At 43.8% G+C, this 18,265-nt stretch overlaps 1 protein-coding gene across 6 annotated transcripts in view; it reads right to left on the reverse strand.

The window, feature by feature from the left end:
* BTNL2 (butyrophilin like 2) overlaps window positions 1-12,851 on the reverse strand; it is a 1,264,829-nt gene extending 1,251,978 nt beyond the window's left edge. For 3 of the 6 annotated variants that reach the window (XM_078848429.1, XM_078848427.1, XM_078848430.1), the window contains exon 1: window positions 12,576-12,849. The gene's annotated coding sequence lies outside the window, so the exon portion shown is untranslated. Of the gene's footprint in view, window positions 1-12,575 lie in introns of all 6 variants that reach the window. The other 3 variants (XM_078848428.1, XM_078848426.1, XM_078848431.1) reach the window with 3 other exon arrangements.
* Between the last annotated feature and the right edge of the window lie 5,414 nt (window positions 12,852-18,265).

Genomic DNA, 18,265 nt, shown 5'->3' on the forward strand with positions numbered 1-18,265 from the left:
CAAACTTTTGAATTTCATTTCCTGTTTGGCCAGCGTGGCGAGCTCATCAGCAGAGGTGACCATGCAGTCCCAGAATCACAAAGGAGCTCCAGCATGGACCAAATGGGAGGTACTGGATCCGATCCCTATATGGGGAGACAAATCCGTGCTATCAGAACTCCGTTCCAAAAGACAAAATGTCAAAATATTTGAAAAAATCTCCAAGGGCATGATGGACAGAGGCTACAACAGGGACACACAGCAGTACTGTGTGAAAATTAAGGCGCTCAGGCAAGCCTACCAAAGAGCTAAACGGCTACTCCGGGTCAGAGCCCCAGACATGCCGCTTCTATGATGAGCTGCATGCAATTCTAGGGGGTACCCCTACCACTACCCCACCCCTGTCTGGGGACTCCAGCAGGAGGGGAGTCTCAAGCAAAAGGGATGAGGATTTTGGGGACGAGGAAGATGATGATGATGATGAGGATAGCGCACAGCAGGCAAGCGGAGAATCCCTTCTCCCGACAGCCAGGAATTGTTTATCACCCTGGAGCCAACCCTCCCAAGGTGGGCTCCCAGACCATGAAGCCGGAGAAGGCACCTCTGGTGAGTGTACCTTTGTAAATATAATACATGGTTTAAAAGCAAGCATGTCTAATGATTAATTTGCCATGAAGACTTAGGATGCATTTGCGGCCAGTACAGCTACGGGAAAAGTCTGTTAACGTGTCTGGGGATGGAGCGGAAATCCTCCAGGGACATTATTAAGGGGACATTCAGAGGTGGCTGTTCCTGCTGGGCTGTTTGCCTGTGCTGAAAAGAAATCATCCCCGCTTTTAGTTACGTGGTGGGGGGACCCGTTCACGCTGAGCTGTTCGCGTTTGGCTGGCAGGGATCTTCCCTGATACTAGTCACATGGTGGGAGGAGGGATGAAGCAATCATCCCAGAGAATTGGAGGGCGGGGGTTTAGTTGGGTTTGTTCTGCATGTCAACCCGAAAACTGCAGTCCCTCCTTTTAAATGGCCAGCCCAACGGGTGCTTGGTATGGGAAAGGAGGGAGCTGCTGTGTGAAACCATTCCCACATGTTATGAAGGTTGAAGAAGCTGAAAGACTGTGGCTTACCATGGCCGCCTGCAAGCCGAATTCTGTTGCCCGGCCCAGCGTGTGTGATCTCTCACACCAAACCGGCACACCCTCAATATAAGAGGCAAAATGCAACCTTGTACCGAAAGCACATGTGCTATGTAATGTTAACAGCTTGGTTCACCGTGAAAGAGTCTACCCATTGTTCTCTAAAATGTGTCTTTTTAAATACTAATCTCCCTTTTTTTCCTCCCACAGCTGCAAATGTTTCAATGCTCCCCCTATCATCTCCATCTCAGAGTCTAGCGCAGATAAGAAGGTGAAAAAACGCACTCGCGATGAAATGTTCTCTGAGCTCATGCAGTCCTCCCGCACTGAAAGAGCTCAGCAGAATGCATGGAGGCAAACAATGGCAGAGTCCAGGAAAGCAGAAAATGAACGCAAGGACAGGAGGGATGAGCAAAATGAGAGGTGGCGGCAGCGTGATGAGAGAAGGCAGGATGCAATGCAGAGGCTACTGGGGGATCAAACTGATATGCTCCGGTGTCTGATGGAGCTGCAGGAAAGGCAGCAGGAGCACAGATGGCCGCTGCAGCCCCTGTGTAACTGCCCGCCCTTCTCCCCAAGTTCCATCGCCTCCTCACCCAGACGCCCAAGAACGCGGGGGATGGCTCCGGGCACCCAACCACTCCACCCCAGAGGACTGCCCAAGCAACAGAAGGCTGGCATTCAATAAGTTTTGAAGTGCAGTGTGGCCTTGTCCTTCCCTTCTGCCCCACCCCTCCTGGGCTACCTTGGAAGTTATCCCCCTATTTGTGTGATGAATTAATAAAGAATGCATAATCTTGAAACAACGACTTTATTGCCTCTGCAAGCGGTCCAATCCTCTAATTTGCCTAGGTCCCTCTGTATCCTATCCCTACCCTCCAGCATATCTACCACTCCTCCCAGTTTAGTGTTGTCTGCAAACTTGCTGAGGGTGCACTCCACACCATCCTCCAGATCATTAATGAAGATATTGAACAAAACCAGCCCCAGGACCGACTCTTGGGGCACTCCATCTCAGCACTCCCACCCTTCCCCCAGAGTTCCCAAAGGCAGGGTTGAGCCCCATGTCTAGACAAGGCTGCCCTTCTCTGTCTGTAATGATGCAGTCAGCTTCTAAGGGAGGTCTCATTCAGTGACAGATTTTACACCCACACCATCCTATAGTGCAAGTTTATTCTTTATGATCCTATGGCTTCAATGCTGACTGAGTTCCTGGTTTGTCCATCCCCTGAGCCCAGGGCGTGTTCCCAGGGAAGGTCAAGTGATGAATTCATATGGGGAGCAATGAATGCTCACTTCTGCAGGAAAAGAACTATAATCAAATAAAAAGAATGAGGAGTCCTTGTGGCACCTTAGAGACTAACAAATTTATTTGAGCATAAGCTTCCATGGGCTAAAACCCACTTCATCGCAACACCCATTGTTTCATGTTCTCTGTGTATAGATATATCTTCCTACTGTATTTTCCACTGCATGCATCCCATGAAGTGGGTTTTAGCCCACGGAAGCTTATGCCCAAATAAATTTGTTAGTCGCTAAGGTGCCACAAGGACTCCTCGTTCTTTTTGCTGATACAGACTAACACAGCTGCCACTCTGAGACCTATAGTCACTGGAACAGAGTTCTGCACCCTGCATCTTCTATCTGCCAGTGCCCTGACCACCAGGGTACAGAGTCATTGTTGCTTTCTTCACTTTCTTGCTCTGGCTCAGTGACTTTTCATTATTTATTCACAGTGGAACAGCTTCACCAGGAGAGACTAAGGGAACCTCTCATCAGAACATTCTATAGCTCAGTGCTTGGGGCTTTCATCTAAGGCAGATGTGAACAAACTATGACCCGCGGGCCACATCCGGCCTGCCCGTCCTCAAGGGACCGTCCTGCCCGGCCCTTGAGCTCCCGGCCAGGGAGGCTAGCCCCCGACCCTTCCCCTGCTGCCCCCCCTCCCCCGCAGGCACTCCGGCCACGGTGGCGGCACAGCTGCCAGTCCTGCCGCTCTGAGCAGCATGGTAAGGGGGCAGGGAGCGCGGGGGGGCGGGGGGGGTTGGATAGGGGCAGGGGTCCCAGGGGGCGGTCAGGGGACAAGGAACAGGGGGGGTTGGATGGGTCGGGGATTCTAAGTGGAATTCTGAGGGGGGCAGTCAGGGGGCGGGAAGTGGAAGGGGGCGGATAGGGGGCAGGGCCCAGGCTGTTTGGGGAGGCCCTCCGTACAGTTTCACAACCCTGATGTGGCCCTTGGGCCAAAAAGTTTGCCCACCCCTGACCTAAGGAGTCACTTGCACTCAGTAGGAGACCCTTTCTCCCCACCAAGCAGAGTGTAATTGAACCTAAATCTCCCACTCCCACTAGTCTAAAAGTTATAAAGGATCTGCCTCTGGATTTTGCATGAGTCCCATTCCAGTATGCTCAGAACACATATAACGGATCAGGCCCCACAGGTGTCCCACTGCCTGTCTTCTGGTTTAAGGGTCCCACTGGTGCTTAGACATGAGTTAGGTGACTGGATGCCTAGAGTGAGGCAGCAGTGCTCATGCCCAGAAGCAGAAACTTAGATGCCATGTTGGCATTGAGTGAGTTTCATGTGCCTAGAGGGGTAGGTGGCAGCTAAGCAGGGGTTGTCTGGATTTCACTGGCACCTAATTCTGGGAGTTAGGCACCTAAATCTGGGCTTTAGGCACCTAAGTCCCTTAGTGATCTGGGTTTTCACCTCTCTGTGCCTCAGTTTCTCTATCTGTAAAATGGGGATAGTGAAATTTATGTCCATTGTAAAATACTTGAGGTCCAATGATGAAAAGACAGAAGCTGACAGGCATGAGATTGTTTTTCAACATGAGTGACTGGATCAGTTTCAGAGGAAGAAGAAGGATTGAAAGTGCTTTGGAGAATAGGATTAAAATTCAAAATGATTTGGACAAACTGGAGAAAGGTCTGAAGTAAATCAGATGAAATTCAATAAGGACAAATGCAAAATACTACACTTAGGAAGGAACAATCATTGCACGCATACAAAATGGGAAATGACTGCCTAGGAAGGAGTATTGCGGAAAGGGATTGGGGGTCATAGTGGATTGCAAGCTAAATATGAGTCAACACTGTAACGCTGTTGCAAAAAAAACAAACATCATTCTGGGATGTATTAGCAGGAATGTTGTAAGCAAGACATGCAAAAAAAAAAGGAGGACTTGTGGCACCTTAGAAACTAAAAAATTTATTTGAGCATAAGCTTTCGTGAGCTATAGCTTACTTCATTGGATGCATTCAGTGGAAAATATAGTGGGGAGATATATACAGAGAACATGAAACAATGGGTGTTACCATACGCTCTGTAACGAGAGTGATCAGGTAAGGTGAGCTATTACCAACAGGAGAGTGGGGGGGGGGACTTTTGTAGTGATAATCAAGGTGAGCCATTTTCAGCAGTTTACAAGAACATCTGAGGAACGGGGGGGAGGGGGGAACATGGGGAAATAGTTTTACTTTGTGTAATGACCCATCCACTCCCAGTCTTTATTCAAGCCTAAGTTAATTGTATCCAGTTTGCAAATTAATTCCAATTCAGCAGTCTCTTCTTGGAGTCTGTTTTTGAAGTTTTTTTGTTGAAGAATTGCCACTTTTAGGTTTGTAATCGAGTGACCAAAGAGATTGAAGTGTTCTCCGACTGGTTTTTGAATGTTGTAATTCTTGACGTCTGATTTGTGTCCATTTATTCTTTTACATAGAGACTGTCCAGTTTGGCCAATGTACATGGCAGAGGGGAATTGCTATCACATTGGTAGATGTGCAGACATGAGAAGTAATTCTTCCGCTCTACTCTGTGCTGATTAGGCCTCAGCTGGAGTATTGTGTCCAGTTTTGAGCGCCACATTTCCGGAAAGATGTGGACAAATTGGAGAAAGTCCGGAGAAGAGCAACAAAAATGATTAAAGGGCTAGAAAATGTGACCTATGAGGGAGGATTGAAAAAAATTGGGTTTGTTTAGTCTGGAGAAGAGAAGACTGAGGGGGGGCATGATAACAGCCTTCAAGATATAAGGTTGTTACGAGGAGGAGGGAGAAAAATTGTTCTCCTTAACCTCTGAGGATAAGACAAGAAGCAATGGGCTTAAATTGCAGCAAGGGCGGTTTAGGTTGGACATTAGGAAAAACTTCCTAACTGTCAGAGTGGTTGTCAAGGTTCCTCCCCCACTCTGAACTCTAGGGTACAGATGTGGAGACTTGCATGAAAGACCCCCTAAGCTTATTCTTACCAGCTTAGGTTAAAATCTTCCCCAAGGTACAAGGTTTGCCTTGTCCTTGAACAGTATGCTGCCACCACCAAGCGTTTTAAACAAAGAACAGGGAAAGAGACCTCTTGGAGTCATCTTCCCCCAGAATATCCCCCCCCCCCCCCAAGCTCTACACCCTGTTTCCTGGGAAAGGCTTGATAAGAATCCTCACCAACTGGTACAGGTGAACACAGACCCAAACCCTTGGATCTTAAGAACAATGAAAAATCAATCAGGTTCTTAAAAGAAGAATTCTGATTAAAGAAAAGGTAAAAGAATCACCTGTGTAAAATCAGGATGGTAAATACCTTACAGGGCAATCAGATTCAAAACATAGAGAATCCCTCTAGGCAAAACCTTAAGTTACAAAAAGATACAAAAAGAGGAATACACATTCCTGCCATCACAGCTTATTTTACAGGCCATTAAACAAAAGAAAATCTAACGCATTTTCTAGCTAGATTACTTACTAACTTTACAGGAGTTGTAAGGCTTGCATTCCTGGTCTGTTCCCAGCAAAAGCATCACACAGACAGACCAATCCCTTTGTCCCCCCCTCCAGATTTGAAAGTATCTTGTCCTCTCATTGGTCATTTTGGGTCAGGTGCCAGCGAGGGTACCTTAGCTTCTCAACCCTTTACAGGTGAAAGGGTTTTGCCTCTGGCCAGGAGGGATTTTATAGCACTGTATACAGACAGGTGGTTACCCTTCCCTTTATATTTATGACAGTGGTTAAGCACTGGAATAAATTGCCTAGGGAGGTGGTGGAATCTCCATCATTGGGGATTTTTAAGAACAGGTTGGACAAACATCTGTCAGGGATGGTCTAGATAATATTTAGTCTTGCCTTGAGTGCAGGGGACTGGACTAGATGACCTCTCAAGGTCCCTTCCCGTTCTAGGATTTCTATGATTCTATGATTCTAATTTCTGCTAGCCGGACTGGGGAAACTGGAAAGGGAGACTGTGAAGAAATGAGGTGAAAATGCCACCAAATTTTCCAAAGAAATTTCCCATCTTAACAAGCTGATCAGTGAGATGGAAGGGAAGTGCCAGCAGCCAACAGCCAGCAAGTGAATTCCTGCAGGGGAAGAAGCTTATCTAAGAAATGCAAACAGACCTGGAGAAAGGAGGGGCTGTGGGCAGCTGGGTTAAAAAGCTGAGCACAGAAAGCGTGCATTCAGAGGCAGCCTGAACCTCTTCGAGCAGGCCTGAAAAATGACACATTTTCACCCCTATGACATATACTCAATTCCTGTCCACCATTATCTCCTGACTCTGCACAGGACTGGCCTAGTGAGCAGGGCTAGGGTCAGTGAGATGATCTTAGAAAGACTTTACTGACTTAGTGTGTGCGTGTGCGTGTGCATCTGTGCATGCATCCTCTTTTACGCGGCTCCTGCTGCAGAGAAAATGATAGTCCAGTAGTTCAGGTGTTGGTTAACCTGAGAGACCCAGGCTTAATTCCTGCTCTGTGTGAACTCAGACAAGTCATTTCTTCTGCCTGTGCCTGACTTTTCCTCTTCTAAAGTAGGAATAAAAACCCTTCCCCACCTTCCAGAGGTGTTGTGAGACTGAACGTATCAAAGCTTGGGAGGTGCTCAGATAGTGCAGGGATGAGAGCCGGAGAAGCACCTGCAGTAGCTAGAAGTGGAGGCATTTCCTTCCCACATCAAAGCACTAACAAATCACATTGGGTTGTCTCCAACTTTCCTGATTTCACCCTGACTCTTTCAATAGCTGGCATTTCTCTTAATGCCCCAGCTCTTGCAATCCTATGGTGAGAGGAGAATCTCAGCTCTCATTCTAACAACAGTCAGTTTCTTGCTCTTGTGGTGAAGTAGAAAAACTTGAGAACACGACTAGAAGAAAATCTCAGTGCTCAGAAAACCAAAAAGTCCAAAATGTATTTTTTTAGAAAATAAATCTCATGTTTCCTTTAGTTAATCTCATGATTTTTGAACACTTGGTGCTTGCAAAATTGCATTGGCATTGATCAGTTTATGTTTTCCGGTCTTTCTTTCTTTTTCTTTCTTTCTTTCTTTCTTTCTTTCTTTCTTTCTTTCTTTCTTTCTTTCTTTCTTTCTTTCTTTCTTTCTTTCTTTCTTTCTTTCTTTCTTTCTTTCTTTCTTTCTTTCTTTCTTTCTTTCTTTCCAAATAGTGCAAATATATCAAAATACCAGATTTATCATAACACACAAAGTAAGTAAAGAGGGTTAGACTAAAGGGAGGGGAGGAGAAGCAACTTACCTACGTTAAGGGTCTACATTAATATAGACCTCTAAAAAGTGAGCCCAAATGTCTTTGAATTTTTCAGGCCTTCCCCCTGTACAGAATGCTGGTCATTCATTAGGTGTGAGCTCAGCCATATCACTGAGCTGGGCATAAATGTTTGGTGTGGACTGAGTTGTCCATTTTTGCAGGACTAATTTTCCAGTAACCAAAGCTGCACACTGGAACCACACCCCCTTCTTACCAAATATTCCTGATACATGGAGGTTATGTCCAAGAATAAAACATAAGAGGGAGGGCTCCAACTTAGCATCCAATATCAATTTGGTCCTTTTACCCACCTCATCCCAGAATTTCCCAAAGCATATGAGCTATTGTAGCACCAAGACAGTTAAATTTCTAATAGTGATCAACATTTAGGAAGCCCTCTACCATTAGCCTATGTGGGGACCAGTTTATTTGAAAGGTGGTCTGCAGTTGCTTTCTTTAACAGTAGATACAATTGTATTCCATTGCGTCGGAGATATCTGTGTATCCAAATCTCTATTCCAAGCAGCTCTTGAGTTATCAGTCTTTGACTGAGCTTTTTAGGCCAGAAAACCGTAAAAGGATAAAACCGCTGGCTGAATAAATCCAGGAAGTTTCCTACAAAATAATAAACGTTCTGGAGGTTCTGGAGCTCCCAATACATCCAATCCAAATACATTGGTAAACCAATGTTTTAACTGTTATTTAAATGTTCCAGAACAGGGCAAGGCAAATTGTTACTGTAGGTCTACAAATGGTTTAAACTGATTACTGTCAATTAGCCAAGACACAGTCATAATTCCTCTCTCCATCCAATCCCTCCACATCAAAGTTTTGCCATTGATTTTAAATACAGGATTACACCATAGAACCGCTTCTACATGGAAGGAAGAATGGAAGCAGAACTTTCTAACTACATTTGACCAGGCTTGTTCTGCAGCAACTCTTGTAGGAGCTCATGAGCCAATAAATCTATAATAATTTGAACCTACAATCATAGGCGCAGACTTTCACTGTTCCCGGTGGGTGGTTGACCCCACCCCCGCCCCTGGCCCTGCCTCTGCACAGCCCTCACCCCACCCCCATCCCATCCCTTTCCCAAAATCCCCGTTCCATTCCACCCCCTTCCCAGAAGACCCAGCCCCTGCCCCCCCTCTTCTCTGCCTCCTCCCCTGAGCCCACCGTGTCCCCGCTCCTCCCTGCTCCCTCCTGGAAAGTCCTAAGTGCCGCCAAACAGCACTGGGAGGTAGGCAGAGGAGTGGAGACATGGCTTGTTTGTGGGGGGGAAGGAGTTGAGGTGGGATGGGGGGTGAGGGGAGCTTGGCTGCCAGTGGGTGCAGAGTGCTCACTAATTTTTCCCTGTGGGTGCTCCAGCCCCGGAGCACCGGTGGAGTCGGTGCCTATGCCTACAATGCATGAAAAGGGGAGAGAGAGTACTAATTCTCGTTCAATGTAAATTCACGGTGGGGTTAGTACAGTTATATGTAACAGCCCCAAAGATGACTTAACAAAAAGGAGGTAGAATAATTAAGGCTAAGATGTGTAATAAACTTGTTGGATCATATTAAAGAAGTTCTGTATTAAAATCACAAATGAGTTTGATTCCCCATAGTTCAAATTCCAGGGTATTACTAATTAAGAGGTCTCTTGGTTTTTGGTACTGTTTCTCTCCCTCTATGTGTGAAACTTGCAAGCTGCTAACTGTGTTAGTACATTCTAAGACAGAGTCTGTTCTCAAAGCAATTCACAGAGAGAGAGACTCAAAACAATACTCTAACAACAGAAACAGCACCCAGAGACTCCCCGCCCTTTTGTTGTATTAACAATTGTCATTAAAATAGGGATAGAGGATGTATGTGGATGGATGCTTGGTGTGGATAATAACTGAATGATCAGGGAGGTGCCAGCCTAAGAATCCAGTGTCCATCGGCTGAAGAAGGCGTCAAGTGGAAATAACCAGAGGACCCCCCGGAGGGCAGACTGGAATCCACCCAACAGCCTCAAGAATGGGAGAACCAAAGAACAAGATAACATCTTGGAGCCATCAGGAATGTGCTATCTGCTGATTGATTCAGCAACAGCATGATGAAGCAATTCCCATAGACTGGCATAGGAAGAAATTCCTATAAAAATAGACTCTAAAAAGTGAGAACTTTGGGGTCTGATTCTGCAAACCAACTTCCAGGAGCATCAGATGAGCATCTGACAAGGCCCTGCTCCCTCCTCATGTCCAGGCCACCTGGCCAGTGGCTTGGCATGAGCAACTCTAAGGCTGGTAACTATGATAACAACCTTGCAGAACCTGTGTGTGTGTGTTTGTATGAATGAATGTGTGAATAAATATGAGACTGAATGGAATGTTATAGCTATAACTAACTGCTTACTATGATTCTTTCTGTATTCACAATAAATGTGGTATTTTGCCTTTTTCTCTTTAATAAGATCCTGCTGGTTTTTATTTTATTGGTATAACAAACTAAAATTCATGGAAGCCGTGACCTGTCTGTGACTTTTGCTGCCGCAGCTTCATGGTTTCTCCTGCCACCATGGTGGCTGGGAGCTGCGGGGGTTCCCCCTGCCCCTCCCCGTGTGCAAGGCTGTCATGCATGTGCATCGCTGGAACCTTGCCAGGGCCCTGCTGGCTGCCAGCTCTAGTCCCTTGGCCCCAGGGCCTGAAGCAGAAAAGGTCACAGAGGATTCCTTGACTTCTGTGACCTCCATGACATAAACATAGCATTAAGGACAATTAGTCAAGTAGGGGAAATGAAATCCCCACAGAGATAGGGGGACGGGGGAGCTGTAATTTGTTCAGAGCCAAGCTAGGTTTCTTGGCTGCTCCTGAAAGAAATATTCTAAAAATATTATTGAATTTCTTAAAATAAATGAGGAATGGAAACAGGGAGACAGCTCAGGACTTATGACATTCTGGGAACAACGGTCATTTCCAAAGCAGCCTTAGTGTCAATGAGCATCAGACTTTTAAAACACTGATTCCAGTTTAAGTAAGTTTTTAGCATGTAAAAAGAAAAGGAGGACTTGTGGGACCTTAGAGACTAACAAATTTATTAGAGCATAAGCTTTCGTGAGCTATAGCTCATTTCATCGGATGTAGATCACGAAAGCTTATGCTCTAATAAATTTGTTAGTCTCTAAGGTGCCACAAGTCCTCCTTTTCTTTTTACGGATACAAACACGGCTGCTACTCCGAAACCTGTTTTTAGCATGTGAATTTCACTTCACTCCTTAGACATATAGCCCCAGCTCCTGCAAGCTCATCATCACAGGCAGATGCTAATGCCCATATGAAGCCCCCGTGACTCTCCACACCAGCACAGGGGGCTGACTGCAGGATCAGAATCCTAATGGTATTGTTTTCACAAAAGCCTCCAGGGCTGTAATGTTACCAGCTTTCCTGCTTTTTCAATTCTCAATCAGTTTCTCAACTTTCAATGAACTAGTCATTGAACTAAACTAGTTGAATAAACTCTAAAGAAGAAAATATTCTCTCTTCACCTGCATAAGAGAACACTGCTCTCTAAAGCCGGTTTAGCATTTCAACAAACTCTGGTTCCAGGTTCCTAGCCTGTGACTTCCACCAGTTCAGTGGTTTGCCTTTCTTTAAAACTTCTCCGGGACATGTGTACTGCTTGAATATTATTTTATGTATATCTAATTTAAATGCTTTTAGTAGATTAGAGATCGAGTTTAGGCCATAACATATGTTGTCATAATTTTCAATTTAATTTTCATTTGATACATTTTGATCCCTCAGGGAGCACTCAGGCCATAGTCTTTTCTCTGGAACCACGAGGGCTAGAAATGTAATTCTACTTTAAATGAAATCTGAAATTTGCACAATCTCAAAACTAGAGATGCCAGGCTTCAGAAAAATCACCAAATATTGTGAGACAAAATAAAATCCCCAAACTCACAAGAATATTATGTGAGCTGACAATACTGTAGCTGGACAAAAAAAGTTCAACAAAAATGATTTTTCACATGATTTTTAGGAAAATATTCAAAATGATTTTTCTGATCATTTCAATGAAATTATGCTAAATGAAAAAAATATTTCACATCTAAAAAGAAACACAGAGGGGGAAATGATAGTTGAAGAAAAAGAAAAACTAAAAACAAAATTTTGTTTTAATAATATTTGATTAAAAATTGAAAAATCCATAAAATATTTCAAATAAAATAGAAATAATTTTAAAATACATTTTCACAATAATAATTCCATTTTTCCCAACTAGCTTTACTTCTATGGATTTCTTTATGAAATCTCACCTCCAATGGATTTTCACACAAAAGGAGCTTATCTGTCACACAATATATAAATTTGCCTCTTTTTTATTATGTTATGAAATCCCCTATTCAGCAACACTCTCAAACACAGGATCAAACTTAGACACATGCTTAATTCCCATGATTTAATCAGGAGAAAAGGATGCAATTTTCTATTTTGATTGATTCTGGAAATAATTTTCCTTTTTTCCCTTGAAAGTATCAGAAGCAAAAGGATTCAGCCCCACAGTCAGCTCTAGAAAACTGAAATGACAACAGGCAGAAAAATAGACTGATAACCACTGGATTTGGCGCAGTAACTTTCTTCCTGTATTCTAAATACTGGAAGTTATTTTTTTACAAATCTTTTCCCTGACATCACTGAGAACAGAATGAGGCCCAGGGTTCTTCAATAAAACAAAATAGCAAAATAAACAAATTATTAATTCAACCTGCTGTACAAATCTCATGGTACACTGCTACGAAAATGAGCAATGCATTTGAATGTTAATCAATTTGAATGTACATGTATTGTAGTGTTAATAAAGAGTGAAACAAATTATCAGAGGATTATTTAATCTTCAAATTGTCCAAGCAACAAGCAGTGTATATTAGGAGTTGGTTACAAAGAGTCATTCTGAAGCAAAATTAACCTACCTGATTGTAAAACTTCTCAGAAGGAGCAATCTTCAGGACGTGGTCAGACGTCACTGGTTTTGTTGAGATAATTGCGTTTTGAGTCAGTAGTCCAGTTTATCAAATTTTACAGCTAATTCTGGTAATAAAATAGCTACAGAGTTTTCTCATTGCTTTTCCTTACACTTGTTTAAATAAATGTGTTTGTGTTCCAGACCAATAAATGTGCTTTCCTCCTCTCGCAGCATTTGCAGAGTTTGAAAGAGAAAGTAAAACGGTAACTGGAAAGTTGCAGTAATTTCACATCCTGTCACAAGGGGCGATTAGATAGATTAAAGAAACAACTCCACAGTCCTGCTGAGCTGGAAGCAAATGCACAGGCAGAGTCAAGCATCCAGGTGGCCCAAGTTACCTGAATCCATTAATGATTTCAAAGAGACTCTTCCTGCTTTTTTGTGAACTACAATAAATGGAATGGGGGGAAAAACCCCACCTTTGTTATCATAGAGTTAAGGTTTCCCAAAGAAGCTCATACCCTTCCAGAACATCAAGTGCATCAAAAGTCGTTTGCAATGTTGTTGTAGCCATGTTGGTCACAGGATATTAGACAGACAAAGTGGATGAGGTAATCTCTCTATTGGACCAAGTTCTATTGGTAATAAAGACAAGTTTTTGAGCCATAAAGACCTGAAGAAGAGCTCTGTGTAGCTTGAAAATGTGTCTCTTTCACCAACAGAAGTTGGTCCAATAAAAGATATTACCTTACCCACCAGGTGTCTCTAAGTTCATCAAAACTCAGACTTCTGAAAACCAGGACATACAGAGTTAATGCAGAGTTGACTCTGCTCCACTGGAGCTGGCAATACTTACGATGAATTTTCTGCATACACTCCAACGGCCTTCACTGTGTTAGGTACACCTGTGTTGAGTGGTGGATGAATTAGGTGGAGCACCTTGGGAGATCTCTGAGTCTGATATGAGGAGAGTGGGGGGGTTAGTTTGAGAAGTGTCTCAGAGCTCTGATTGTGATATGAAATCTGAGTCTGCACACACCCACCCACACTCCATATACGCTATCAAAGGAAAGAGGGGCATCTTTAAAAATCTAGCCATTAGAGCCCAGTTCTGCTTCCTCGTATCTCACATATTCTCATTGGCTTTGTTGGGAGTTCTGGTGGTGCAAAAAGTGGAATTGCTGGACCTCAAATTATCAGCATTACAGTAACTCGTCACCTAACACTGTAATTATGTTCCTGAAAAATGTGAATTTATGCAAAATGATATTAAGCAAATCCAATTTCCCCATAAGAATTAATGTAAATAGGGGGAGTTAGGTTTCAGGGAAATTTTTTTCACCAGACAAAAGACATTATATACATATACAGTATAAATTTTAAACAATTTTAAATGAACAGTTTAATATTGTACACAGCAATAAATGATTGTGAAGCTTGGTTGAGGTGGTGGAATAGGAGGGTGGAATATTTCCCAGGGAATGCCTTGCTGCTAAATGATGAACTAGCACTCAGCTGAGCCCTCAAGGGTTAATAGGCTGTTGTTAATGTAGCCTTACACTCTACAAGGCAGCATGGACTGAGGCAGAAGGGAGGAAACACAATAGATGCAGGGCAGTAGCTGCAAACACTTCCCTGCAAAAACTGAACATGATGATGAGCCCACGCTATCCAGCTGGAGTGCACCACTCCCTCCTCCTGACAGCACATGCACAGCTGCACAGGTGCTGACTTTCCAAAGTGCTGGGGGGTGCATGCATGAGTGAGAGAGACGTGCATTGCCCCTTTAAGTATGCTGAGCCCAGTTCAGGTATGTTGCCCTTTTAAGCAGGTCCCCCAGTTCAGACAGGAAGCAACAGCTTCCAGGAAGCTCCCTCCTTTCTGTCCCTGAGCCCAGTCTCCCTCCTCTGCTTTGTGGAGAGGGGGTATGGAGCGAGGGGGGGCAGGAGCAGGGGGACATCCTGATATCAGCACCCCTCTCCCCCACTTCCCCATCAAGCAGGAAACTCCTGAGAGCAGCTCCAAGGCAGAAGGCAGGGCAGGAGCAGCAGGGCAGTGTGGGGAGGGCCACCTGAAATGCTGCTGGGCAGCTGCTGAGCCACATACCTTACAGAGAATTTAGGGGAGCTGATGGGGGGGGGGGGGCTGTGAGCCCCCCTTGGTTCTAATCCCCACAAGGAGGGGCTGCTCTTCTGGAGAATCCTGCAAGCAGTGGACAAAGCAGGCAGCTGCCAAACGACTTATAAGGGAGCATTTTGCAACTTTAAACGAGCTTGTTCCCTAATAGATCAGCAACGAAACAATGTTAACAGAACAACATTAAGTGAAGAGTTACCGTATTGTTTTAGTGATATGACTTGTGCATTCAGTGCTTGATCCTAGACTCACTGAAGTCAATAGCTAACTGATGTTAATGCAGTATCAGGGCTTTAATCTTCTTCTGGTTAAAAAACTTCACTCAAAAAAGTACATAAATAAATAATCAAACACCCTTATCAGGAGACAAATTTGTACCCAACTTTTATTTGTTGGAGGAAAAAGCATAACACTTACCAATTTCTGTATCATGTTTCCCTAAAAAAGAAACAAAAATAAATATAAATTATTATTAGAAACATAAGGTTTCGTTTTGTGAAAGATGAACACTGATTATATAATTCATGAGTCTTTGATGGATTTCACTTTCACAACACCAAGAGAAAAAGGTTTTCCTTCCTCCATCTCTTACCTGTTGTTTCTCACTATTGTCAGAACTGAGGTTAAGGCTGAGAGCCCATGTTTATTCAGACCCCTATTTTCTACTGTGTATATTTTTTTCATACTAATTGTTGGGGTGAAATTTATCAAGCTTAGTGTCATCCCAATTTCTTTTTAGCAATAAATGAAATTCCTAAAGTCCATCAGGACTGAGGGGAGAATAACTGCACAGGTTGGGGGGAAGTGGACTGAAAGAGTGAGGAGTGGACAGTGGTTTGATCTCACACACACCCTTTCCCAAGTGCTCCAGTCAGCTTGAGGCAGTATTGGGGAGACGTTCTCTCTGCCTGGTAAAGGGCTTATGCAGATCACTGCCCCCTGAAGCAAAGGGGAACATTTGTAACATTTCTTTCCCTGTGCTGCTGGGGACGGGGGCTTGGCCCAGGGTAGAATTTCATTCTTCACCTTTTTCATTTATTAGAAGACAATTTCATGCTAAATACATTACATTTGCCACTGACTTTTACCTTTTATTTTAAGTAGACAAAGAAGCAAGGCCAATAGAAACAAACAAAACCACCAGGATCACACTCAAAGCCATCATCCAGGGATTCACCCCAGGGAAAAGGAACCTTCTTCAATGCTTACCCAGACAGTAGGCCATAGCGATCGTTCGCCATTTGGTCCGTTCCTGCACAACCGGAAAGGCTTGACAGCCTGAGAGTCCAACATCGGAACAGCCTTGATGAACCCATGGAATAGGGGGTCTACCTCTGGGCCGCCTTCACCCCTTGTTGGTGGAATTTTATCTTGGAAAAAGGAACCTGAGAAATAAAACTCCCAGGACTTGCATTAGTTTGGAAGCAGGGACAAAACTAATTTTTTTCTATTGTATGTGTGCAATAAGAGTGGAAGCATGGCCTCATCTACACTACATAAAAGTCCAGATACTGATTTTAAAAATGACTCTAGGCAACACAGCTTTAGCACTGATTTATCTGTGAATGAACAGGACTAGTTTGATTCATTGGCATTCAGAGGTTCATAGAGCTCAGGGGCAAATTCTCTGCTCATAAGACCACATTGACTTCAGTGGAGTTATGTCTGCAAATATTTTGGCCTGCAGTGTTCAGCGACATTCAGGAATTGCCAAATTAATTAGAATATTTTTGCAACTCACTAGTTCCCCACAATATTTGGATGAATCATTATCACAATTAATCCAAACATTAAGTGAAGCAAATTAATCAGTCTTCACTTGCTGTTCTTGTGTTTTCAATGTTTAGGTCGCCGAGGCAGGGTGGGCATTTCAGACATGCCTACAGCATTCTCCATATGTGGCTTGTGCTCTGGTTTTGTGAAACTTGTGTAAGTCAGCTTAATAGTGACCTATATTCATTAGCATAAGTCCATCAAGAACTGACTTAAACTAAATATATAGGCCACTCTGAAACTGAAATAAGAGTGTTCAGACAAGAGGTATTATCAGTAACTGAATAGATAGTCAGTGCAACTTTTGTGAGTAGACAAAAGCAAAGTGAGCGATGAGCCCAAGTTCCATGGAATGTCAACAGAAAGAGCACCACACAATTTGCATGACATTTCATACAGTGAAAAGATAGCAAACAAACCACAGCATCAGAATTACTACATTCTAGAAATCATTGAGAGGAAGATAGGTGTGCAGGAATAAGCTGTTTCTATGCAGTGCTTAATCTGTAATGAAAGAGCTGCTGGGGCTCAAGCAATTTTTTTACTTTCATAACTGATGCAGCGAGGCCAGAGGACTATGAACCGTCAAGCCTAGAGGTGCCGGGGCTCAGCCCTGCCAAGCCCTGGCACACATTAAGCACTGGTTTTATGGTTCTGTGATTTGGGTGAATATTTATTCTCAAAATTATGGGAGAGGATTTTTGTTTGTTTGCTTTTTGGGTGGGGGAGTAAGAGTTTCAGGACATTCAGAGTTAGATTAAATTTACATGAAACTCAAAACTCTGGTACACTGAATATTCAAAATTCAGGTAATCAGACTGCCTGAACTGTGACCCTGTTAAGATACCACTCTGCCATTTTCTTTGCTTGTATGTAGATTGTAAAATGTGCACCACGGATTCTTCAGTTCTTTGTTTCCTGTATTTTGTTTTGTTTCTGGTGGTGGTAATTTCAGTGTGGGGTTTGACTGGTAATTGACCTGCTACGTAAATTGTTGATTCCTTTTCTTGATTGAGAAAGGTATTACTGATCCAACAGTTTGAATGTTCTCTCATAATAACAGAATTTTCTGTTTCAAACAGGCCGTTATGCCCCAGGGATTTTGCTTCATAGATTGATGGTAAATGTTGCCCACTGAGATCGCTCCCTAGCACCTTGGGCTCTGGGTACCACCCAGATGACTGACAAACCACCCGGATCCCTCCACCCTGGTGATGCTCAATAGAGATGAGAGGGTTGAAGCCCAAACCTGTGTATATATACATACTATACATGTGGATATCCATGGGCATTTCATCAACATCAAACTGGGATGGTCAAGGAAGGTGCATGATGCATGCATCTTTAGGAACACTGGCCTGTACAGAAATCTGCAAGCAGGGACTTTCTTTCCAGAGCAGAAGATTCCAGTGGGGGATGGTGAAATGCCAATAGCAATCCTGGGAGACCCAGTGTACCCTTTATTCCAATGGCTCATGAAACCTTAGATGGGAAATCTGCACAGCAGCAAGGAGTGCTTCAACAATAGGTGGAGCAGGTGCAGAATGACTGTACAATGTGCCTTTGGCAGATTAAAAGCATGCTGGTGCTGCCTTTATGGAATGCTAGACCTAAATGAGGAAACTATTCCCATGGTGATAGCAGCTGGGGGCATGCTCTATAATAGCTGTGAGGCTAAGGGTGAAATGGGGGAGTGGGGGAGGTTTAGATTGGATATTAGGAAAAACTTTTTCACTAAGAGGGTGGTGAAACACTGGAATGCGTTACCTAGGGAGGTGGTAGGATCTC

This window comes from Lepidochelys kempii, chromosome 14 (genome assembly GCF_965140285.1).
Source record: "Lepidochelys kempii isolate rLepKem1 chromosome 14, rLepKem1.hap1, whole genome shotgun sequence".
NCBI lineage: Eukaryota > Metazoa > Chordata > Testudines > Cheloniidae > Lepidochelys > Lepidochelys kempii.